General features: G+C 49.1%; 1 long non-coding RNA gene across 1 annotated transcript; it reads right to left on the bottom strand.

Annotated features, from left to right (window-relative positions):
- Window positions 1–6984: 6984 nt before the first annotated feature.
- On the bottom strand, window positions 6985–16407 carry LOC128114154 (uncharacterized). Its single transcript, XR_008219729.1, has 3 exons — window positions 16178–16407; window positions 10797–11027; window positions 6985–9278 (listed from the first exon to the last, which is right to left on the bottom strand). It is a non-coding gene; the product is annotated as an uncharacterized LOC128114154 (long non-coding RNA).
- Window positions 16408–18279: the final 1872 nt, after the last annotated feature.

Genomic DNA, 18279 nt, shown 5'->3' with positions numbered 1-18279 from the left:
CACCTGTGTATGTGTCTGTGTGTGTGTCTGTGTGTGCGTGTGTCTGTGTCTGTGTGTGCATGTGCCTGTGCCTCTGTGTGTGTATGTGTGTCTGTGTCTGTGTGTGTGCATGTGTATGTGTGTCTGTGTGTGTGTCTGTGGGTGTGTGTCTGTGTGTGCGTGTGTCTGTGTCTGTGTCTGTGCCTATGTGTGTGTCTGTGTGTGCATGTGTCTATGTCTGTGTGTGTATGTGCCTGTGCCTCTGTGTGTGTATGTGTGTCTGTGTCTGTGTGTGTGCATGTGTATGTGTGTCTGTGGATGTGTGTGTGTGTGTGTGTGTGTGTGTGGATGTGTGTCTGTGTGTGTGTGTCTATATGTGTGTATGTGCCTGTGTGTCTATGTGTTTTGATACATGGACACTTGCAACCGAGGTTGGCTTCAAACTTGCTGTCCAGCTGAGGCTGACCTTGGACAACAGTGACAGACAGATGCTCTTTGGAAGCACAGCTCTTCCACACAGGGGAAGGATTTAGACCCAGGTGGCTTCATCATGTTCCAGAAGTCACCAAGCGTCTGTGAGAAGAGGGACCTGGTCCTTGGAGTAGGTCAGTCTGGGGACTTGTTCACTAGTGTCCCATCGAATCCTCCCAGTACTTGGATTACAGGCGTACACGCCACACCTACACCGGGCCCATGCCATGCCCATGCCACACCCACGCCGTGCCCACGCCATGCCCAGCAAGGTTTGTCATTTTGTTACCCTCTGTTTTTTTTCTCTTTTCCAGTTCCTGCCTTCTTTTGCCTTATTTGAATATTTTTTAGTATTATACAGTAATTCACCTTCTAGCTTTTTAAACTGCATCCCTACTATTTTAATGGCTTTTCTGGGAAGTATAATAACCACATTAGTTCTTCACTGTACTTAGAGCTACTAGTTTTACCACTACAAGAAAAATGCACGAAGCAAAAATGATGGTTTAAAATTATCTCTAAGTTTAAACACACGGTGAAGGACAAAGCATGCAATTCATTTAGTGGTAACAAGTAACGCGGACAGGAAATAAACTATGAATAAATGTTAACACACGTATAATATTCCTGAAAGGCTACATAACAAATCCTGTTGGTGACTAGCATCCGGTCCAAAGGAAATTCCATTTCCCCAAATTCTGGTGGTTAGACAAAGGCCCGCGTTCCTCAGGAACTCGTGAAACCATTTCCCTGTCACTGGCAGAAGGAAGAAATGGCTACCTGTGGTACCTATTAGTTCGAAAGTGCGAAGCGCATGCTGGCCCCTGGACTCCCTCAGTATCACAAGTGCCAGTTACACATTTCAGAGTCCTCCCCTACCATAAACATCTCCAGCTCACGGGCACCCCTCCCCTACCATAAACATCTCCAGCTCACGGGCGCCCCTCCCCCAGCTGCCCTTCTTATAACCTGCTATCTGGCTATGCTCTTCTCCTTAGCCTGTGCCTTCTCTCAGTCTCCCTCTGTCCCCTCCCCCTTTCTCCCCCTCTCTCCCCTTCCCTCCCCCCTCTCTCCCTCTCTTCCCTTCCCTCTCCTTCTCTCCTCCTCTCTCCCCCTCTCCCCCTCTCCCTCTCTCCCTGTCTCTCGCTCTTTCTCTCTTCTATGCCCCTGCTTCTCTCATGGCCAATCCAGTCGCCTGGCCGTGTCCAGTCTACTACTTTCTCTCTCTGCTCTGGATTCTGACTGTTCGCTCTCTCAAGTCCACAATAAAACTCTCTCCTTAACCCTATCATCTAATTTGGTTTATGTCGTTTATATAACCAACCCAGGAGGGCAAGGGTAGAGGCGGAGGGTGGGAGGGAGTCACACATCGCAGTAAGGTTCTTAGTATATTGATTTTTTATTAAGTTCATTACTTTTCAAAACAATAATTTATATAAAGCCTTACCACTTACTATCCCAGATATTCCTTGAATGCCAATAGCGAGGGTTGATGGAGCCACTAGCTCAACCGTTGCCGGACCTCACTGATCTTGCAAAGGACCCAAGGATCATGTGGGTGTCCCCAGCACCCGTGTCTGTCAGCCTGCAGTCACCTCTAACTCCAGGGGACCTGACACCCTCTTCTAGCCTCCACCTGGGCTGCGTTCGCACATGCCACACACCCACACAGAGACATCTACATCTACAGAAATTTTTAAAAAGTAAATAAACCTTAACGATATTTTACAACTGCTCAAATAATAAACATTCAGAAGCCATTGCTGCTAAAAGGTTAATCTAGAGCAAAGGAATCACACAGCAGTGGCAAAGCAATTGTCTGGATGAGCGAGAGGGTCGACAGGCCTCGGAACCCCCTAAGAGGCCCGCAGGTACACGCACACTTGGACGTCCACCACACACTGCACTAATAATAATAATAACAATAATAATAACAATAATAAATGCAGATAGCTAGGTACTTGTAAGAGATACAGCTCTTCTACACAGAGGAGAGATTTAGACCCATGTGGCTTCATCGTGTTCCTAAAACCACTAAGAGTCTAGGAGAAGTGGGACTCAGTTTAGAGCAAGCCAGTTCCTGGGGGTTCCCTTGCCAGGTCCACTGTCTGACCTAGTAGGGCCTGGAGATCAGACAGGACAGAAGGGAAGTCAGAGTGCCGCTTCACAGGCGAGGAGACACTCGAGGCCCAGGTGGTCCCAGGCCAGGCCACTCCTCCAGTCTTGTTCTCAGATGCTGTGTACTCTATCTAGCACAGGCCTCGGTGGCTGCAGGAGCTGTTCCTGTAACCATGTGACCAACAGCAGGTCCCTTCTCTCTGAACCTGTCTCTTTAGGGGAAAGAAACAGAGAGCTGTCTTGTGTCTGTGCGGGTGACTTTTAGGAGATGGTTTGAGTCAAACCGTATTTTAAAAACACTGCCTGTGCTCAAACACTTCAAATATTTTATTACTGGGTCTACAGTACATAACAAAGTAATTGTGTAATTAAGAGATAATGTCAGTGCTGTAGAACAATGTTGACAAGATAATGGCCTATCAAAACCACGCAAATGGCAGAGCAGGAGAACAGATTTATAGGTAGAAAAACAGAAAAGCAAACAGCAGCAGCCATGAAGTTCTTGGCAGTCCAAGGTGATGCGTTTCCCTCAGAGCCGAGTTGCCATGTTAGCTTCCAAGCTCTGACCCACGGCGTGCCCCGAGTCCTTGTTGTGTATCCCTCGAACATTTGGAAACATCTGTGTCCAGACGGAGGAAGGCAGGTCATCTGGATTAACTAGTCCTGGAGCTCAGGGAAACCGGAAACTGACATACACACCACAAAGCCTGGAAGTGACAGTCACTGAAGTCATTCCCCAGGGTGCCCAGAAACAGAGACAAGACAAGGCCAGTGTGGGAGACCTGGCCCTGGGTAGCCATCGGCTGATTCCTGGCTGATTCCTGGGTCTTTGCCCAACTCTAGCCAGATTCCCTTATTTAGAACCAGTTTCTTCTGAGAGAGGAAGGAGCTGGGGACAGAAAGGAGGCAGCCTGTGGCCTTAAAACTCAGAGAAGTCCCACAGGATCAGGTTTACCCCCAATGCCCTGGGACTACCTAGCAAAATGGAAGTCAGGAAAATGCAGCTCAGGTGATGAGGGGAGCCAGTTCACAGGAGGGAAAAGAGGCAAGGCTAGACACCAGACACGGGAGAAAGGGACCTTGCCTGCGCCTGCGTGAGTGCTGACATTTGGAACAGAAGAACTGAATTGGCCACGTTGGTCTGTGACTGGATAAATCACCAGTTTCCCCTTTCTGGGCTACAGTTCCCTCTCTTTTGAAATGATAGTTGATGAACCCAGTCAAATGACCCCCAGCTAAGGTTGCCTTCTATTTCCAACTAGTCTCCCTGGAGGCTGGGCTGCCCCCAAGCTAGCTGCTACAGGAAGTGTCTCCCAACTCTGACACACACAAAACCCAGGGAAATGTCACACGGACTTCACAGTGCCTGTGAAGCTTCAAGGTGGGAGCGCCATGAGAGGTGGGAAGAGAGGTTGTGATTTCAAGACACGCCTGACCCCAGAGTAAAGTCAGGGGACAGGCTGGCTAGTGGCATCTCTGTGGACCACGGAACCAAGGGGAAAGGGGCGGGGCTAAAGAGATGTGAGTTCCGTCCTCCCACAGCTCCTCACCTCCCTGGGGCTCCCTCTACTGAGCACTCTTTCCCTCCCATGGAGTGGCTGTCTCCCACTGAGAGAGTGTCTGACTGCTCCAGGTTGTTAATTACTGTCCTCGTCCTGTGGGGTTTTTACCTGCAGACCTGTTAAGGCTGACTTCAGGTTAGACCTCTTGAGAGCACAGGCTGTCTCCGCAAATTGAATAATGAATGGTTCCCTAGACTGCTGCGCCATGGAGGGAAAGAAAGACAGAGAAGGATGGAGGAGCAGGAAGAAAGGAAGGAGAGGGAGGGAGGGAGGGAGGGAGGGAGGGAGGGAGGGAGGGAGGGAGAAAGGACGAGGGGAGGAGAGAGGGAGGGGAGAAGGAGGAAGAAGGAGAAAATGGATGGAAGGGAAGGAGGCAGGAACAGGAAAGGAGGGGGAGAGAGAAGAAATAAAGGGAAGGAGGAAGGGAAGAAAGGGAGAGGACATGAAAGGAAGCAGACAATGGTTTAAACGCCTGCCCTCCTTCCGGACCACAGAAGAAGCCCCGCCCAGCTTGGCCCGGTGTGCTCCTGAGTCTGTCTGTTCTCTGTTCCTTTCCCCCATCTAAGGATCACACAGAAGGTAAAGTAGACACTCTTCCCTCTGAAGGTCTTTTCACCCACCTGCCTCTGCTCCCTGCCCAGAAGCCTAAACAAATCCTAAGACTCAAATGCCTCCCTTCTGAGAGCTTGAACCCTCAGTACCTGGGCACAGTGGGAGGATGGGCGCAGGGGAATATATACTCGTTTGGAAAAAAAAATCCACCTCCCTCCCTCCCTCCCTCCAGTTATGGCCCCAGATGTGCAGCCAGCAGCCAGCGGCCAGCAGCCAGCTCCTTTGAAGCACACTGATATCCCTCTCACAGACAAGGACAGCAGAGTTCTGCTTCTTTCCAAATGGCACTCTGTTTTGCTAACGTAGTTTTTATTTAAAAAAGAAAGAGAGAGAGAGAGAGAGAGAGAGAGAGAGAGAGAGAGAGAGAGAGAGAGAGAAAGAATTACAATGAAAGAAGTCAGAAGCCCCCGGGTGGATGTTCATAGGCATATGGTTTTGACAGGTGGCAATCAACTGAATAATCCAACTTCCTTACAGGCTTTTCTGTTTCATATGCATCCATAAGCATTTTCCATGTTGCTACCCTGACTCCCTAATTACCCCTTTAATGGCTGCTTAATATGCCATCAGGTTGATGGGCAATAATTTACTTAAGCATGCCCCCCCCCCTTTAGGATCTAACTTTCTAAAACGTGAAACAGAAATGGAGCCCTGCCATAAATGGTGAAAGCAGTGTCTCTCCACAGCATCATGAGTGGTCAGGAAGTGAGTGGGTCTGGGGCATGAGGGTGGGAAGGACTGCAGAGGGGACATCTGCTCCAGCCCCAGGGACTGCCCTGTGCAACTGAGTGCTGCCTCTGAGGGAGAGACAGTCACTCACGCTCTGGAACACTAATAACGATAATCATGGTGAATACTGATTCTGAGCTCTGCACTAAATACATAGAAGTTGTATCCCTGGATTCTCTCAGCCAACAAATCAGACCCTGCAATCACTCCACTCCGAATTCGACAGATAAAGGTTACAGGGGTGGGAGGAGCTCTGGTCCCTGGAAAGACTGACTCCAGGGCCCCTCTCCCAGGCCCTGTGTCCGGACCCTCTGTGGTCCCAACCCCCACAGCACAGCACGGGGCCTGTGGAGCCTAATCTTAGAATGAGGTATCCAGAGCTCTGCAGACTTCATAGCTCTTTCTTTTCTTAAACTTTATTTGTGTTGTTTTCTTAAGTGTGTATGTGTGTGAGTCTATGTGTGTGTGTCTAAGTGTGTGTATGTGTGTGAGCACACACACAAAGGCATCTATGCCTATTCCTGTGCATCTGTGTATGGAAATGTGCGTGTGAGTTCAGTACTCTAGGAGTCCAGAAGAAGGCGCCAGCAGATCCTCTACAGGTGGCATTACAAGTGGTTTGTGGGTGCTGAGATTGAACCCAGGCCCTCTTTAAGAGCAGTAAGCGTGTTTAACTTCTGTTCATTTCTCCAGCCCGCATGGGAAGCTTTCTAACCCCTCCACTGCTGAGTGTCTTGCAGATGGAATTCAGGGGCATGCATTGGTGAGAAGAGCTGACCCCAGTGTCCAGGAGTAGGGACACCCCGATCTGAGTTTGCATTCTGAACTCAGGACTTCATCAGCTTCATGGCTTCCTGTCATTTGTGTCTCTTAAGCCCCAAGTGCCTAGTCTGTAAAATAGAGATAATAAAGGGTGCCTCTCAGGGTGCCTTCAGCATCCCAGATAGCAATGTATGGCACCTGCAGCGTTCAGTTATGTGTGGTTGCTCCCATTATCTCAGGAGACCAGATGAGAAAGCAACACTAATGGGACACATTCCTTTTAGTTAGATGCAAGGCCTCTCCGACCCAGTACAAGACAGAAGAAAAATGTGAACATGAACTCCCGAGGCACGACAGCGGGGTGTTGGCGGGAGAATTAACAGTGGCGGCAAAGCTGATGTGGGCTGCGGGACAACCCCGTGACACTTTCATCTCACATCACCACTGTGAGTACAGGCAATCATTATTCCCGATTTAACGTTACAGAAAGTGGGGCTGACCAGGTGGCGCAGTGGGTAGAGGTGCTTGCTGCTAAGCCCGATGACTTGGTTTTGATCCCAGAACTTGCACGGTGGAAGGAGAGAATCGACTCCCACGAGTTGTCCTTTGACCCCCACACACATACTGTGGCATGCACACACACAAATGCACACAAAGCCAGTTTTATTTTATTTTTTTAATAAAAGACATAGAAAAAACTAAGGCTGCCTGTCATGCCCCAGCAGTCCTTGCTGGGAAGATAACAGCAGACCGTACAGCATGAGAGAGCCATTAATCCCATGTGCTGTGCTGGGTAGAGTGCCTTGGAGGGTCACTGTCAGCTCTGAAAGGCTCCGGTGTGTCACATGGAGAAGAGGCCCTGTATTCATCGCATGTGTGTGATATAAACATCCATGGCAACGTGTGATTGCAGTGTATCCGTCTCGTTATCAGTAACCGTGGGACCGATCACACCAGTCACAGGAAGTACTTAGCAAAGCACCTGGGACGTAAACAATGTTCTCAGGGCATTCACGGTTATGGTGTCATAGTGTCATGGTGTCGTTCTTGTGGGCAGGAGTCTGGGCAGCTGAATTTTTCTCTTCATCCTGCATGGAGTCTCACAGATGTTGCCAAGGTGACCACATCCAGGTTGGCCTAGATACCAACGTGCCCTTCGTTACCCTGAAAAACCGCTTACAGCTGCTTCATCCTGCCGTCGCTCACTTAGCATAAGCAAAGGCAGGCCCCGACATGCCTACCATGCCTACCATGTCAGTCTGAGCTCCGTGGCTCAGTTTCTCCTTTGCACTCCAGGCCACACTGACATCACGAATGCCCACCTCAAGACCTTCAGACCTGTTCCCCCAACCTGGCTCACATTCTGGAATGCTCCAGCAGAATGTCTTTGTTTATCACCCTTTCCTCTGCCCCTCTTCCACCTTCCTGGTTCACCCTGAAGCGCCTACAGACTCATTCACACTGAGGGAATAACGCGTGACAATGTTTTAAAGTGATGAGGAAACCTTTAGCTCAGTGTGAAACAGAACTTAAGTGCCAACAACAAAACCCTGGCATCAAACAGGCTGTTTTGGGGGCGTCCATTTGCTGGGAGGGGCCCCATATAACCCCCAGAAGACATCCTGGTGGCAGGTTTGATTTACATTTGTTCCCTGGGCCAGTATATAGATGGCTTCCTCCTTCTCCACTGTGCCCCATCCTAGCCTTACTTGGCAGGGATGTTCTTACTTGGCCAGGGACAGGATGTAGGGGCAGGAGCATTTTGTTGGGCAATCAGGAACACCTCTCTGAAAAGTATGTCAATGACCTGGGGAAAGAGAATTGCTGATACACCTTCAAGGTGCAGCAGCAAATAAAATATAGACGAGGAGATAAGAAGCAAAGAGAGAGATCTCATGAAGGGGGCTGAGTTTCCAGGTGGCACCTGAAAATGGAGGTGGCCAGAGGAAGCATCCAGGACCCAGACTCCTGGAAGAATTCTCACCACCTAGGACTAGGATGAGTACCCAGCTCTGATATAAGGGACGTGCACATATATGAGCAGACTTCATATTGTATACACGCAATGCATGCTTGCTGTGTGAAGAGCACCAGGGAAGGATGTAGGATGTGGAAGGCTGTCTACTAACAAGGATGTTGGACATACCTTGACAAAAAAGATAGTCCTGTTCTCCAAGGGCCTTATAAACTAGCTGAATGGATGGAACAGAGGCAGGTGCAGCCGGGAGCTGTGAGTGTATCTGCAGAAAGGTCATGAGGTTAGTGGACAGCGAGACTCCACAACCCTTGCCACAAAGCCAGAATGGCCAGCATAGGTACTGTCCAAGAAAGGAGAGCAGCGGCAGCAGCCATTTCCTAGACTCTGCAGGTAGGAGAGCAGGCTCTGATGGATGGGTCCCTCATCAGTCTTCTTCTAAAATCTAGAGTGAGCACAGCTCAGGGGTCATCCCACCCCAGTTTCCCTGGGAAAGTAAGAGAAAGGCCGTGGAGATGACCCCCATCATCTTTGTTAGAGGAGGAAACACTGTTGCAGAATTTACCGAGCAATTAACCTGCAAAGCCACAGAAATACAGATGACCTGACAACTTAGAAATCATGTAATTTATCCAATTAAACATTTTACACCGTTGTAACCATGTAGGTTCACGTATTAGTAACCTCAAAGGTCTCTATTCTAGACACTTGGGATTTTTTCAGCTTTCTACCCAAATACATTTGTCTATGTAATTATATCATCCATGGCACAATACTGGCACAATTATGTGGGATTTCATTTAACTCTTCATTTTTCATTCTGTGCCCCATATACTGCTCAGAGTTTGTGCAAGGTGCTCAGAAGCATGCTGCCTTCAGGGAAGCATTCTTTTATTCTTTACCTTCACTCTGGAAAGCCCTGTGCACGTCCTCTTGGCCATAAAGAGTTCCTTGACCAGCCTCATGTTGCTTCCCTGGCCATGGTCTCCTGTTACCTCATCTTGTGTGGAGTAGAGAATAAACCCTTGAAGAGTGTTTTAGATTCGTTTCTATTGCTGTGATAAAATGTCCTGACAAAAAGTAACAGAAGAGAAGAAAGGGTTGATTGTGGTTTACAATTCCGTTATTACAGTCCAATATTCTAGTTAGTCAAGGCAGGGACTCCAGCAGCCAGTCACAACACTCCCACAGTCAAGAGGAGAGAGAGAATAAATGCATCTTTGCTTGTCTGTGCACACTAGCCTTTTCTGCTCTTATATAGTCCAGGATGCCAAGCCCAGGGGATGGTGCCACCCACAGAAGGTTGGTCTTCCCAGCCCAGCTAACAATGAAGACAGTCCTCCACAAGGCATCTTCCATAAACTGCCCCTCACTGAGGCTCTCTTCCCAGGGGGTGCTTGGTAGTGCCCATTTCACAATAAAAATTCATCCCAATGAGCACACACACAAATATACACATATACATAAATAAAAATAAAAGCTTAAAAATAAGTATGACACAATGGGTAAAGCCACTTGCTGCCAAAGCTTGTGACCTGAGTTTGATCTCTAGGACTCACACAATGGAAGGAGAGAATCAATGCTTGAAAGCTGTCCCCTGGAGTCCATGTATGAATTATGGTACATACATGCTTCCCATCCCCTGAAATATGTATTTGCATGCACACGCAAAACAAGTAAATGAAATGTAATAAAACTTATAACAATATTTTAAATACAATAAGACAGAGAAACATAACTCGGGCCTGGCACCACTATTTAACAAGTGTTTACATTCGGTCCTCTTAACCCTGTGCTGTATGTAACATTATATAGCTATGGCAGTATCATGTGCAGAGGCCATGTGCTGCTGACTGGAACAGCACTATAAAGTCCATGACTGAGCACATCAGGTGTGTAGTACTGTCCTGAAACTATTCTGTGATCCTTCTTTGACCAGGCTACAAATTGGTATCTGCAATGGTTAATGTTGACAGCTGGATAAACAGAAGGGAGAATGTGAGCAGAGCACCAGCATTCACTGCGCTCTGCTTCCTGACTACGGCAGCAATGTGACCAGCCGCCTCAAGATCCTGCCACCAGGACCTCATCTCCACCACAGGCTGTGCTATCATGCCACAGCAAAGACACAAATAACTAATATAGTATCATAGTGCATGTGCACGATCGTGGCACCATACTGAACATGCAGGATGACTTCAACCATACTCCATAACGGGCATCATGCTGAACATATTTTAAGTAACTTCTCTTTAGCTTTCAACTTTATATTATCAATCTGTAACCACACTGATATACATAGTTAATTTAAAGATATCTCTCTCTCTCTCTCTCTCTCTCTCTCTCTCTCTCTCTCTCTCTCTCTCTGGCCAGAAGAAGGCACTAGATCCCCTGGAGCTGGAATTACAGGTGGTTGTAAGCTGTCCAAAGTGGATACTAGGAATCAAACTCTTATCTTCCTCTGGAAGAGCATCACGTGCTCTCAACCACTGAGCCATCTTTCCAGCCCCTCATCATACTTTTAAAGGACAGTGTTAGAGAGGGAAAAACAAGGGCTTGCACCCAGCAACTCAATGAGAAGAGCTCACCAGTCACACTGAAGGGCTTGTTTTCTTCTTTCCTTCTTTGGTTTATATCCGCCTCCTTGGGGACAATGGTGCAGCTCTCTTGTTCTGCACTGATCGTACAGCAGCCTTCTTGCTGATCTGAACCCCGGGGGCTGCGGTGTCAAAATATTTAGCTCAGGGGGGGAAGATGGTTCAGCAGGTGAAGGTGCTTGCCATCAAGCTGAGGATCTGAGTTCAATCCCCAGGGCTCACCTGTGGAAGGATAGAAAAAAAAATCACTGCAAGTTGTCCTCTGACCTCCACACACACCATGATATGTATGTTCACACACTTACACAAAATAAATTAGTAAATGTAATTTATCATAAAGCCTTTTTCTGGGGATTCAAGACCCCGTTTGTAGGAGTTCTCTAGCCAATGCCTGTTAGAATTCTGCCCTCACTCCAGCTACATGACTGCACATGTGCAGTTCAGGAGTTAAGCAAAGGGCCTTGCGTTTTACATCATCAGTGTATACTGGTGATCACATACACGCAGCATGGTCGAACAATCTGCGCATGCATGGTGTGGCCCTGTAAGTCCATCTGCACCTTAGAGAGCCGTGACTCAGACCTCTCTCTCTCTCTCTCTCTCTCTCTCTCTCTCTCTCTCTCTCTCTCTCTCTCTCTCTGCTCTGCTCTCTCTCCCCCACCCCACCATCTTTCCCTCTGCTCTCGTCACGTGCTCCACCACCCCCTTCCTCCTAATAAAACTCTGAAACGAATACTGGGTTCTGTGGTGATGTTACCTTCCCACCGGCAACCAGCGCTGCCATCAGCGCCATTTATCTTATCATTTCAATGCCCCTGCCAGAGCCCTTCCATCTGTCATAGCCCAGTGGATCCACGCCATGCCCTGTAGGTTGAGCTTTTGGAAATCTGGACACACATACATCCATTTTGCCTCACAGAGTAATAAAATCGATCCAACAATGTTCCTGAAAGGCCCACATGAACGTCTGTTTCCATCACGGCCTCTGACTGTGGCAGTTCCCAGGGCAAACCTCTTACCCAAGGCTGGGCTCTCCTTCCAGGAAACCAGTGGGTTACAGGAGACCTCATCCACCCTCTGCCCCTTTCCCTTCCCTGGGTAGTAGGAGCGTGGCTCCACAGGACAGAGCTCACAGAACTCAGGCCCACAAGTCCAGCCAGCCCTCCCTCCCCTGAGCTGCTTATGGAGCTGTAATTTATCTGCTGAGGAGAGGCAGGAGTGGTCCTCATTGGTGACTCTCGGCATGTCAATCAACACCTCCAAGGAAAGCATGCTGGGAGACAGACTTGTGGCCTGCAGAGTTTGTCACTCGTGGTTTATGGTGACCAAGGCAGCCCCTAGAGGCTGAGCCACGTGCTTGCAGACAAATGTTCCAGCTGCATGTGGGTCTACATCTGGCTCCAGCTGGAACATTGTGATCAAGCCAGCCGTCGAACCTTGGGCCCTGTCTAGTTCATCAGAATCTACAGCCTCCTCGTCCTGTGCCACTGACTCATCTGGACAGGGTGGTATACCTGGCTCACCTTCTGGGACTCTACCTTATTTGGGTACCAGGTACCTCTTATCCACCCTCTCCTCTGACCAGTCTCAGCCTCTCTCTCTCTCTCTCTCTCTCTCTCTCTCTCTCTCTCTCTCTCTCTCTCTGTCTCTCTCTCTGAAGACTCCATTTCACTCCTTGAGTTATTGAGCTCACTGTGGCCAAAGAACAACACTGTGCTTGCAGGCGTCAGAAGGTAAGCATGTGGCGAATGTTCTGGAACCTGACGTGGAGACCCCTGGCGCTGTCAGTTGCTGACTTCTCTCCCTCTTAGGGCAGATTGTCCAGTTCCAGGAACCTCAATATCCTTGTGAACTTTTCAAGACGGAAGGACTAACAATTTACCCTTGGCTTTTGGATGGTAGGTACATGGTAGACAGTGGCTATGACTTCAACCATCAACACAGAGAAGGATAGAGCTTCGACCTTATACCATGTTGAACCTAGAGTTATACACTAAGAATTTCAAAGGAAAAGCTCCAGTTCATAATCTTGAGAGCTTTGGGTCTACTGGGGAGTCAAGGAGTTAATCCCACCTTAGAGAACAGTAACCGTGGCTAACACATGGTGGCACAGAGAGCCGGTATCTCCAAGAGTCACAAGAACTAGAGATTTAGGGCTCAGAGCTGTGATGGTTAGCTCTGCAATTGACCCCAAGCCGGGACTCTGTGGCTGAGGGGTTTGAACACCAGCTGTCCAAGACACTTGCAAGAATCCTCAGCACCTCCACCCCCATCTAAAAGTAAGAATGCTATGTTTGGGCTGTCCCTAAGGACTGTTTCGGCTCTTATAGTCTAAATGCTTTAAATTCTCTCACTTCAGACAACTACCAACATGCCTGCCTTCTTCCTGTGAACATTTCTAAGGTGATAAACAAAACAAGGACTCCTGCCCAAATGGTGCTTTACACTTTAGGGGGGCAGACACAAATGCATGGGGTGTCAGGTGGTGAGAAGGCTGGGAGAGCAGTTAGGGGGAGACCTGGAAGAAGGGAAGAGGCATCAGGCAGTCTTGAAAGGGGAAGACCTCCCCGAGAGGGAACAAATGAACAAAGCCCTGGAGAAGAGTGACAGCAGCTACTGGGACAGGGCACCAGGGAGTGGTGGGTGGCCTTGGAAGTGTGGGCGGGAGCTGATAGCACTTCTCAGTTCAGATGTGAGTGGGTAGATGTGGGGAGAGTGGGGTCAGGAAGATGCCTGTGATCATGTAAACACGGGTAGGAAGGCATATGGAGGGACAGGTACATGGGGGGTGGGGGAGAGGTAGATGTCGAGAGGAGAGGGGCGGGTAGGTGGCTAAGCGGGGTTAGATGCAGGGGACAAGTACACACATTGTGGGCGGAGATGGATGGTGGGGTAGATGCGATGGCGCCAGCAGGTGGGTAGAGGACGGGCGTTCTTGTCCTGTGATTGTCCATGATTCCTGTGCTAACAATGAAATGGGAAGCAAGCCCATCCACCGAGAACAGGGGTGGGAATGAAGGTTTTGAAGATCAGAACTGAAGAGAGAAGACGACCTTTGTTATCTAGGAGAAGAGCATCGAGAATACAGGAGGAAAATGCTCCCTGCCTTCCTGTACGTGAATGTAGAAGATACTGTTCTGTTGCTGTGATAAGTGACTTGTAGAAGAAAAGAGTTTATTTGAGCTTCTGGTTCCATAAGGCAGCAGGCAGACATGGCGGCAGGAACAGGAAGCTGAGAGATCACATCTTCAACACAGGCAGGAAGCAGAGCAAACTGTTGTGGAATCATCTTTTTGTACACTATGAAGATATGTCTTTGTCAAGGTGCCTTCTGATCGGTCTAATAAGAGGCTAAATGACCATTAGCTAGGCAGGAGAGTCAGCCAGAGAGAAGGCTGGGAAGAAGCCAGACAGGTGTGGAACGAGTTGGACACAGAAAATGGGATAGAGGTAAAAGCCACGTGGTAGAAAGTAAATTGATAAAAAATATGGGTTAATTTAAGTTATAAGAGCTAGTTAGGAACAAGCCTAAGCTATCAGCCTTGCTTTCATAATTAGTAATAAGTCTCAGTGTCATGATTTGGGAGCCGGCAGTCAGGACAGAAGAATCACCTACAGCAAACTGAAAGTGAGATGAGATTATGCACTCCCAAAGGCCACCCCCCAAGACACGCATACTTCCTACAGCAAGGCCACACCTCCTAAATCTCCCCCAAACATCACCACCAACTAGGATCCAAGTGTTCAAACACACAAGCCTGTGTGGGATGTTCTCATTCAGCCCACTGCAATAAAACATCCTCTCTCCATTCATACATTCCCTCGGCACAATGTGAGTGCTCCAGGCTAGCCCCGGGCTGGTCGGTACAAGGTCAAGAGTCTCCAAGGGCAGATATCACACCTCTTCATTGGCCCAGCTTGTCCCTGAGACAAAGATTTGAATGCAAGATGTCTGATGCGGAGAGAGTAAGACACAGAGACGGAGCCGGTCCTGGTTAACACTGAGGGCAACTGGGGACAAGCTTGGTCCCCTGGGGACCTCTGCCCGGTGAAGGGATGGCTCCATATCGTCATCCCAGCTATGAAAACAGGGTGTTTAGCCAGCTCCTTCAGATCTGTGGCATGAAGCTGATGCTGGCTGTGTGGGCTCAGGCTTCTGCTACAGCGAGTAAGGAAAGGCCTTGGGCTTACAGGAAGCAACTGTCAGAACACATAAGAACAGAGGGTCGATAAAAAAGAATCAGCTGTCAGCAGCGGCTACCAGACTTGGGAGTGTCTTGGTTTAAATGAAAAATTAGATGTCGCCCTAAGTATCAGGCACAGTCCCTTCCTGCAAAGAATGAATTTATTGGAGGAGTCTGAGAATAGCCTCTAACCTAGGAGGGGCGGCAGAAAGAAAAGAAACCACTTGAGAAAAGCTGAGAAACACAGACAAAGGCCAGTGGAGCCTAGCTGTTACAGAGTAAGAGACAGACCAGGTCTTTATGCATGAGCATGGGCCAAGGGGTGGGGTGTTCCACAGAAACAGTTCTAGAACTGGGTGCCAACTGGGTGAGCAGAAATACAACAAGAGCATGGATGGGGGGGCAGGGGGATGGACACAAGACAGGTGGCAGCTGCTATCCTTGAGACTCAAGGCTTGGTGGAGAAAGGAAGACAGACAGATATCAGAGCCCCCTCCAGCCACCTGCATCCTGCCGGCCTGTGAATACCTTGATACACAGCCAGATCTGCTGGAGAAGATGCTTTGTGGCTTGGTACCTCTTCTTTGGGGAAGCATAAAACAAAGAGGCCTTGTCTGGATTGTTAGAAACCGTCTCAGAAATACAGCTCTGACTGCCAGCCTGCCCGCTCCAGGCACCTTCAGGAGACACATGACCCAGTACCCTCCCTCCTGTAAATACAGCTCTGACTGCCAGCCTGCCCGCTCCAGGCACCTTCCAGAGACATGGCCATGACTCAAAACAACAAACGACCCAGCATCTTCCTCCTTGTAAACAACCACTGAAGTGTGGGGAGTTTGGCCTGTGGTTAATCTGTCCTTGGTCCCCAGACTCTTCAGAGGGGGTTGCTGAACACTCCAGTTGCTGCCTCTGATGAGAATAAATTAATTAGTGTAAAAACACACAATCACAGGCCACTTGGGCCTGGGAGTCCTAATGAGGGATGATTGCAGATGCTGAGTCAGGCCGGAGTGGCCCTGGGGCCTGATTGCTGTTCACTCATGGCTTCTGTACAACTTTCCTTTCCCCAGCCCCTGTCTCCCGACCCTGTGCCTGCACTGCACACTCCTTTCCTCGGCTGCTCCTCTTGCCTGACTTCCTGCCAGAGTCAGGAACTTCCCAGCCCGACCTCCAGCTCTTCCTCCGTACCGTGATAGCGACACTGATGGGCATTGTGAGTTTCTTTATGTGTGTTGATTTATACAGGCTCGAGAACATTCAGGGGCTCCCTATGGCACACAGAATGAAATCTGCTCAGTGTCTGCCAAGGCCTTACAGTTTCAGAGGTTCAGTACATTATCATCATTATGGGGAGCACGGTGGCGTGCAGGCAGATGTGGTACTGGCTTCATCTTGACCAGAAGGCAGCAGGAAGTAAACTGACTGTCACACAGTGAATCTTGAGAAAAGAGACCTCAAAGCCTGCCCACAGTGACACATTTCCTCCAACAAGACCACACCTACTCCAACAAGGCCACACCTCCTAATAGTGCCGCTCCCTTCGGGGGGCCATTTTTTTTTTCAAACCACTCCAGTACCTGATGCATTTAAGTACTTGGTGCTTAGGTTTCAATCTGTGAACACTTGAGTGTGTGACCTGAATGTATACTCCAGAAACGTCCCAGAGGAAAGCAACATTCCTATGTCCAAAACTATGGGAGATTGGACAACACTTCCCTGAGAGAGAGGCCTCATGAGTGCAGGGCTCCTTCCTCCACAGCTCATCGACCCCATGACAGCATGCTCCTGTTCCTTCTGGTCTCCACTTAGTAGCTCTCGGGTTGCAGGATCTCCTGTTAATGTCCTCATGCTTCCTGACGACCCCAGACAGTTCTGCCAGGACCACAGAATGTGACAGGTGATACATTGACTTGGGGGTAGATTCCAAGTGTGGCATGTCCTCCGCCCCAGAAGATTAAGAGCCACCTGGTCCTTGTCACATCATGGCAGAGCGGAGGCTAGGGCTGCATCCAGCAGGACAAGCATCGTGGGTTCTTAAAAGCTCCAGAGACTGGAACTGAGAAGACGGCTCAGTTGGTAAAGAGCTGCGGATGAACCACAGTGTGAGTCTCATCTCCGACATCCGTGGGGAAAGCCAGGCACAGTGGCCTGAGCTTGTAATTCCAGTGCTGGAGTGTCTGAGACATGAGAACTCCTGGGGCTTGCTGGGCCAACCAACCTGAGCCTAACTGATGAGCTCCAGGCCCCAGAGAGGGGGCCCATCTCCAAAATCAAAGCAGACAGCTCCTAAGGCATGATGCCCGAGACTAGCCTCTGTGTTCCACATTCATGCACACATGGGTGCTCTTACACCCTGTCTTAGTTTGTTCTTAATTACTGTGGTAAACACCGTGACCAAAGTCAAGTTGGGCAGGAAAGAGTCTATTCATGTCATAGCTTGCAGTCCTTCATAAAGGGAAGCCAAGGCAGGAACTCAAGACAGGAACCTGGAGGTAGAAACTGAAGCAGAAGCTTGCTCCCCATGGCTTGCTCAGTCTGTTTACTTAGACACCCCAGGGTACCCTCTCAACTTTGACAGCACCCACAGTAGTCTGGACCCTCTCACATTAGTCAAGAAAATGCCCCATAGACATGCCCACAGACCAGTCTGATGGAAGCATTAACATTCCTTTTCCCAGATGATCCTAGCTTAGATTAACAAAAAAATAAATTAATTAAATTAAAAAATAATTGCAACTATATCCCCACACACATCTGCACACACATCAGTATGTAAACACACACACACGCACGCACGCACGCACACACACACGCACACACACACACGCACACACACACACGCACACACACGCACGCACACACACACACACACACACGCACACACACGCACACACCAGAGTTGGAGCCTAAAGACCACTCCGCTCACCCTCCTTGTTTTCAAAGATGAAACCAAACCCAGAATGGATCTTGTCCAGCTGAGAAAACGGGGAGAGGCCCAAGCTCCCAAGACCCGGGCCTCCCTGGTCTTTCCCACACAGCCCCTCTTCTTGGCCTTCTCAGCCTCCTTTTGCTCATTACCCAGGTAGACACAGGCTCCTGTGAGACCGTCACAGACAGCAGAGTGGCTGATCCGTGAGAGATAAAAAGGAAGTTCAGTTCAACACACCTCAGTAGCCAGTGTGGGTTCAAGTTTCTGGAGTCTGACTCCAAGTAGTTTATCTTAGGCATATTCAAGCACAACACAATTTGGTGAACATTATTCTGGTGATAATTAACTCAATCCTGTGTTA

This window comes from Peromyscus californicus, unplaced genomic scaffold (genome assembly GCF_007827085.1).
Source record: "Peromyscus californicus insignis strain IS unplaced genomic scaffold, ASM782708v3 Scaffold_19__1_contigs__length_69161282, whole genome shotgun sequence".
Taxonomy (NCBI): Eukaryota; Metazoa; Chordata; class Mammalia; order Rodentia; family Cricetidae; genus Peromyscus; species Peromyscus californicus.
Note: the sequence above shows the minus strand (reverse complement) of the source record. Positions and strands in the feature narration are given on the sequence as shown.